Source organism: Pinus tabuliformis, chromosome Q (genome assembly GCF_031772625.1).
Source record: "Pinus tabuliformis cultivar Carrire ecotype Pingquan chromosome Q, CPIR1, whole genome shotgun sequence".
Classification (NCBI taxonomy): Eukaryota; Viridiplantae; Streptophyta; class Pinopsida; order Pinales; family Pinaceae; genus Pinus; species Pinus tabuliformis.
The window spans coordinates 396,145,148-396,152,727 of NC_142296.1; the positions used below are offsets into that span (position 1 = coordinate 396,145,148).

General features: G+C 35.9%; 2 pseudogenes; both read right to left on the reverse strand.

Annotated features, from left to right (window-relative positions):
* Positions 1 to 751: 751 nt before the first annotated feature.
* LOC149219861 (replication factor C subunit 3 pseudogene) lies at positions 752 to 1,471 on the reverse strand (annotated as a pseudogene).
* A 5,030-nt stretch (positions 1,472 to 6,501) lies between these two features.
* On the reverse strand, positions 6,502 to 7,336 carry LOC149219862 (replication factor C subunit 5 pseudogene; annotated as a pseudogene).
* Positions 7,337 to 7,580: the final 244 nt, after the last annotated feature.

Genomic DNA, 7,580 nt, shown 5'->3' on the forward strand with positions numbered 1-7,580 from the left:
AAAAACGAAATTGCAGAATCAGAATTTAAATCACTCACGTATGAAATCAAATGCAGTAAAATAAATCACACCAACAGGAAATAAAATGTAGTGAAATAAATAAATCCTAAGAAATTTAGTAATGAGCTGGCTGATTGGCCCAACCACGCAGCTCGATCTTCCTGTAAGAAACTAAATCAAAACGCCATCTTCAGAAATTCGAATTAGCCTGGAAAATATAAATTAATTGCAAAATCATATTGGTATTGAAACCAAATTACATGAATGCTAAATAATTAAATGCTCGGCTCCAGTGGTCCCCTCCAGGGATCATTCCATTAGGCTCAAATTCCTCTCATGGCATAATTGAAATCTTGACTCTGCAAATAATACAATGTATAGGTTTGATTTCCATGTAGCCTAGCATTCTTCTACAATCTCAGTGATCCTGTGTGATCCCGTCCTCCCTATGCATGAACAACAATCTCCATTATATAGCAGTGGTGTTGCCTCTAATTAATCGGATCGATTTTTATATGGCATATAAATTTAGGATCGTTGTTAATATAAATTAGTTACAATCAAAACAAGAGGACTTGTTTCCAACTGGGTTTGGGCTGGTGATTGGCTTCTAGAAATAATTGACCCTTACGCATTGCTGGCAAAGGCACATCAATGCACAACTGGCTAAGCTCCGGTGGTCTACTATATTTGTCGCAACTCCTTTCCTCAACAGCCCAATAGACACATTCACCACAGTATTAAAGAGATATTACTTCCCTTGTTTTTTCCATGGTGATCCAAAACATAAAAGAAGCCAAATGAAGTTCCAATGTTGCACTTTGCAAGCCTTAAAGCGAAGAATTGCTCTCCTTAAGTCTCTGTTAGATTACTGAGCTATATGACCTGTGAATCCCAAAGGAAGTTGTATCCCTTCCTTCTTAGCAATATATTCAAGCACTTCAACTATTTTCTCCTTTGAAGGTGAATTGACGCGAATATTTAGGCAACGGGATCTCACTGCTTCAAGTACTTTCGACACACTATCACAACATAAAAATGTTCGGCATGCTCCACTGTAGACTTCCATTATGCGTCGGAGAGAGTGTTGAGCCTCTTTAGAAAGCTTATCAACTTTATTGAGAACAAGCACTTTGAAGCATTTATTCCCATTTACATCAATATGCCTACTCTTAGCCATATCTTTGATAATCTCTTAAACAACATATTTATCTTGGAAACCTGCATTACTAGGATTCAATTCCACATGATGATTACTTGATATTGTTGTCAACTCCACATCAATGGTCCTTGTACCAGCCTCAATATTCGATGGCTTATTTTCTACCTTCACCTTCTCAACCCTTGGACCAAATATCTCCTTAAGTAAAGCCATGATTAAAGTTTCCTTTCCAACACCAGATGGTCCATAGAATAGTATATGAGGGTAGTCCTGCTTAGAAACCATTTGTCTTCTGCGATGACATGGCATGGAGCTTATCCAAACACCATGAAATATCTATTCAAACTAGTGTTGTGAGGAGCACACAAGATCAATTTTCTCATTTTATTTACCGCCATGACTTTGGTGTTTTCCTCTTGCAAGACCTTTCTTTTTCTTTGCTTTTGACTTCAAGCATAGACTGAAGAGCGTTACCCTGGCCGGCTAGCTCATGCAAGTAACCTCTTGCCATATGTAATTGTTGGTGAGATATCAGAAACTTCAAATGCATTCGAGTCGGCATCCACAAAGCACATTCCTCTTACAAAACTTGGACTAGCATAGATTTTAGTGAATCACGTCTTTGGTCATGGACGTGCACTCTCCTTCATTCGTTGGTTGATGACTTTGCACCATTTGCTTTGATCATTGTAGTTGTATACAACAATTCCATATTGTTGATGTTCAAAGCTCATAGCCATGAATGCACACTATACTTGTATACTCATTTTGTAGCATTGGACTGCATACATAACCATTCTCATACTGCCAGAAATTAGGAAGCTAGCAATAGACATTTCTTGCATTAACAACAGACATTAATGAACCATCATTATTAGTCCAATTAATTTTTTCTTGTGAAGAATCTCATAAGCATAAGATGTTCTTGACGGTATCATATGGTTGATGTTAAACTTTTCCTGAGAGAGTGCAATCTTGCCATGCAATGGGTCGATGAATAAGATAGTGCAGGTATGTGGTTTTTCAATCTTTGTCATTGAATTCGTGTTGTTGCTTCTGTGAATTCGTACTCAAATATGTTTCTGCTTCTGTACTCAAATGCATGTTAAGAAGCATTCCTGCACTGTTGGTGCTAGACTTATTCATCTGCCACCAAGGAGACATATTATTAATGAAATTTACACACAAAATATTCTTCGAGAAGAATTTATTAATTTAATAGGTATTGTCTCTAAATGCCTCTAACTATCATCTTAAGAAGATAATAATGATTAAAAACACTAGTCACAAGCATAGAATTATTTGATAAAAATTGTAAAATTCTAGGCAAAAAGGCAGCTCAACATCCCCCCATGTTGATCTTCTTTCACATCCTTGTGCAAGCCAAACCTTTAGACTATAAAACTATGAAATAATGCAGGGGAAATGTTTGAAGATCAAACTATGCTTCCAATAAATGTCAGCAAAAATTTCAGCAAGGATGAAGATGCCTTGTATTTTAAAGCATTCATTAGCCTGCAATATAACTATTACAATACCACTACTACAATACCGGCTCAAACCATGTTACAGTTCTAATGATATTATCAATTGTAGGAATGTAACAAGATCAGGTACAAAAAGTAGACATTACGGATAAAACGTATTGCACATACATGTTATCTTGACCCAAATGAACTCCTGGTTTTGTTTATGTCCAGAGTCTTATGATAAAAATCAAATTTTGTTGAAAAAGGTGCAATTTTCAAGAAGACTATCACAAGATTCATGCACCTATTATAACAATCTTGTACCTAAGTCATGTATCATGTATTTAGAGGTAACTACAATCAATACACATTGCTACCAATCAACACTTTGTGATTAAACATGATTGAGCATTTCATCACATCAATACCATAAGAATTAAAGTTATGATACCAAAAAAGGGAAAGCAATATGACACTTTCCTAGACCAATCAGTAACCTCTTTATTGAACACTTAAATTTCGTTATCATCTGAATTCAAAACGAAGTTTCTTCTTAATCTAGTACAAAGAATTACCTTCACTAAGGGTACCACTTCATTAAAGATTCTTGATTTTTGAAAGATAGAACTTAAAGCATCATATCCAAATTGTCTTAAAACCATTGTCCAAGAATTAAAATGACGAGTTTCAGGGAAAGAGAAGGATAACCAAGAAAATCTTAGTATATGATCAACTTTAATACCACAGACATGGCCCTGCTACCCATAGGTTTCCATAACCTCGGCAACGATGTATTTTAACCTAGTGAAATGTTTGTGTCCCACTTACTAGATATAGATTCAGAGTTAGATTATTTGACTTTTAGATGAAGGTCGTTGTCCTATCTTGGTAACCAGCTGATGGCAGCGCCATTCACAAAACGTAACATGAATGAACAGGCCAGCTCGTGATTAGACCTCCTGTCTTACAACTTTTCGGCTGAAAGACATTACTTTGGCTTGGTGGCCAACACCAGTAATGTCATGCATGTTAGGTCTTATGATCATGGTAGGTCAGCTCATCATATGACCTCCTATCCTTCCCTGAATCGTTTATAAACTCTGATTATGATTAGTCTTTAAAGGTTACTAAATAAGTGGGGAGACAGATCTACTCCTTAAGAGTGCAGGATGGCATGAAAAGTTTTTAATGACTAATCATTACTAGCTAGTTCCTCTACCCTAAAGGCTTATTAAAAATATCCCACATAATGATTGAAATATTCTTTGAGTTAATAATGCTAGTGTTCTCATGAACAACTTATTATGATCTTTTACAAGAGTGTTACACCATAGGGGGCTCTCCAATAGTACATTGTAAGAGAAACTGAAAATATATATCTTAGACAACAACTCATTAGAGTGATTAATCATGGTTACTTTTGCAAAATCATGAGGTATTAGAGTGAATCGTACTCAACAAGATTTGTCACAGATGTGTGTGTTAACAACTAATATGGATTAAAAGCAATTTCAGTGGCAGTTCTTTAAAAATCAAAACCCTAATAGTATTATCGTAACATCTTTTATTCATAGCATTAATTTATTCTCCTACCCTATTCTACCCTAAAAAGAAGAAGAATCCTTTTTAAGTGTAGGATTACTTCCAATGCATCCATGTGCACAACAAAAGGACAATTATACTCATGTTCAAATTCAAAGAGTATATGCGAGAAAATACCAGAACATGAGGTACCAGCTACACTAACTGATGTGATGCTACAAGTTGTTGAATGATAAAGGAGGAGTGGATATTGATAGTCATTTGGAACCGGGATTCTATGGGATCCATATACTCTTGGTTACTTGATTCATGGGCAACATCCAGTGCATCGTGCAAATCCTCCACATTTCCTTGTCTATCCTCTAAAGTGCAGGCTGGATCAGATAGATGTTCTGCTTCTAATGGCTTCTCCTCATCATGCATGATCCACAGCTTCTCGGTCTCCTTAGGAAGATCTTCCGGATCTTCATGAATCTTCTCTTCCAGAGGAATAGAACTTTCTCTTATTGATGCCAAAATGTGATCTTTTTGTGAAGCAAATACCCCATCTTCCTCTAGAATTTGAGATAATTCTTGGAATAACATCACACTTTCTGACATTTCTTGCTAGATGGAAAATCTAATTAGCACCAAACTTGGAATCTTCATTTATTCGGGCAACCAAACTTTGGAGTGACCCAAACAAAAGTGGATGCGTGGCTGTTCACTCAAGTCTTACCGTCATCTCCGCCCTTTAGTTGCCCTGTGACGATAAAAGAAAAAAATAAATAAATCAACAAATATCAATTGTAGTAAAGAAAACAACAACACTTGCAATAAATAAAATCACTCATTTGCAGTAAAGAAAACCTGACTTGTGAGCCTTCTGGCAATACCGTCCAGTATGCTTCAGCAAGCAAGGGAAATCTCATTAATCTAAAAACTCAATTGCGAAGAAAAATCATAACAAATGATGAGGCCTTATCCTACAACGCCTCCCCAACAATGGCGCCAAAATGTTGGGAGGTATAAATGCTAGATTTACACCTACATTTAAATTGTCAATATGGGGTCGTAATACTTAGAGACATAGCACCATATCTGCCAGAATACGACCTCAGGGACTTGTAATATCAAAACAATTCGAAAACGGTATCATTCAAGAAAACATATTCCAAAGTAAACACACTGCAACAAATAAAGAATGCAAAGCTTCTTAAAAGACTACAACTATGCTGCAAATATGAAAGCATGAAACAAATTCAATTTCAAACTATTTTAAAATATGTACTTAATAAAAATCATTAAATGCTTCTTGCTACTGGAAAGGAATTGCAGTGTTCAATTTAAGAAATTTAAGTTTGTTGATCAGAGATATCTTCACAGAGTTTTGTTGGACAATTCAAGATTTCCTCATGTTAATTATGGCATTAAATTATAATGATGAATATTTAAAATCCTAGGATTAAAAATGCTTATGAATGCCCAAATAATATTAATTAATTAAATCAGAGTTTCCAACGATCATATCATAATTATTATCTCCATTATAAATCCTTGCAATTGAAAATCTATTTCATTAGATAATGAATTGAACACAGCAAAGAGTGGAAATGAGGAACACAAATAAAATAAATGCTTGCTAACTAAATATACTCAGAAATAAGTTCTAGAATAATGACATCACCGAATTCATGAATCAACCCTGCATAATTAAATATCAAAATATAAAAGAGATCTAAAAAATGAAATTGCAGAATTAGAATTTAAATCACTCGCGTATGAAATCAAACGCAGTAAAATAAATCACACCAACAGAAAATAAAATGCAGTGAAATAAATAAATCCTAAGCAATTTAGTAACAAGCTCGCTGATGGGCCCAACCACCCAGCTCGATCTTCCTGTAAAAAACTAAATCAAAACACCATCTTCAGAAATTTGAATTAGCTTGGAAAATATAAATTAATTGCAAAATCATATTGCTACTGAAACCAAATTACATGAATGCTAAATAAATAAATGTTGGGCTCCAGTGGTCCCCTCGAGGGATCATTCCAATAGGCTCAGATTCCTCTCATGGCGCAATTGAAATCCAGACTGCAAATAATACAATGTACATGTTTGATTTCCATGTAGCCTAGCGTTCTTCTGCAATCCCAGTGATCCTGTGTGATCTCGTCCTCCCTATGAATGGACAACAATCTCCATTATATAACAGAAGTAATGCCTCTAATTAACCGTATCGTTTGTTATATGGCATATAAATTTAGGATCATTGTTAATGTAAATTAGTTATAATCAAAACAAGAGGATTTGTTTCCAATTGGGTTCGGGCTGGTGATTGGCTTCTAGAAATAATTGACCCTTACACACCGTTGGTAGAAGCACATCGATGAACAACTGGCTGAGCTCCGGTGTTCTGCTATATTTGTCGCAACTCCTTTCCTCAACATCCCAACATACACTTTCACCACAGTATTAAAGAGATATGCCTTCCCTTGTTTTTTCCATGGTGATCCAAAACATAAAAGAAGCCAAATGAACTTCCAATGTTGCACTTTGCAAGCCTCAAAGCAAAGAATTTCTCTCCTTAAGTCTCTGTTAGATTGTTGAGCTATACGACCTGTGAATCCAAAAAGTTGTAGTCCTTCTTTCTTAGCAATATATTCAAGTACTTCAACTATTTTCTCCTTTGAAGGTGAATTGATGTGAATATTCAGGAAACGGGATCTCACTGCTTCAAGTACTTTCGACACACTATCACAACATAAAAACTATTCGGCATGATCCATTGTAGACTTCCATTGTGCGTCGGAGAGAGTGTTGAGCCTCTTTAGAAAGCTTGTCAACTTTATTGAGAACAAGCACTTTGAAGCATTTATTCCCATTTACATCGAGGGGCCTACTCTTATCCATTTCTTTGATAATCTCTTAAACAACATATTTATCTTGGAAACCTACATTACTAGGATTCAATTCCACATGATGATTACTTGATACTATTGTCAACTCCACATAAATGGTCTTTGTACCAGCCTCAATCTTTGATGGCTTATTTTCTACCTTCACCTTCTCAACCCCTAGACCAAATATCTCCTTAAGCAAAGCCATGATTAAAATTTCCTTTCCGGCATCAGATGGTCCATAGAATAGTAGATGATGGTAGTCCTGCTCAAAAGCCATTTGGCTTCTACGATGACATGGCATGGAGGCTTATCCAAACACCGTGAAGTATCTATTCAAACCAGCGTTGTGAGGAGCACACAAGATCAGTTTTCTCATTTTATTTACCGCCATGACTTTGGTGTTTTCCTCTTGCGAGACCTTTCTTTTTCTTTTCTTTTGACTTCGAGCATACACTGAAGAGCATTACCCTGGTCGGTCAATGCATGAAAGTAACCTCTCACCATACGTAATTGCTGGTGAG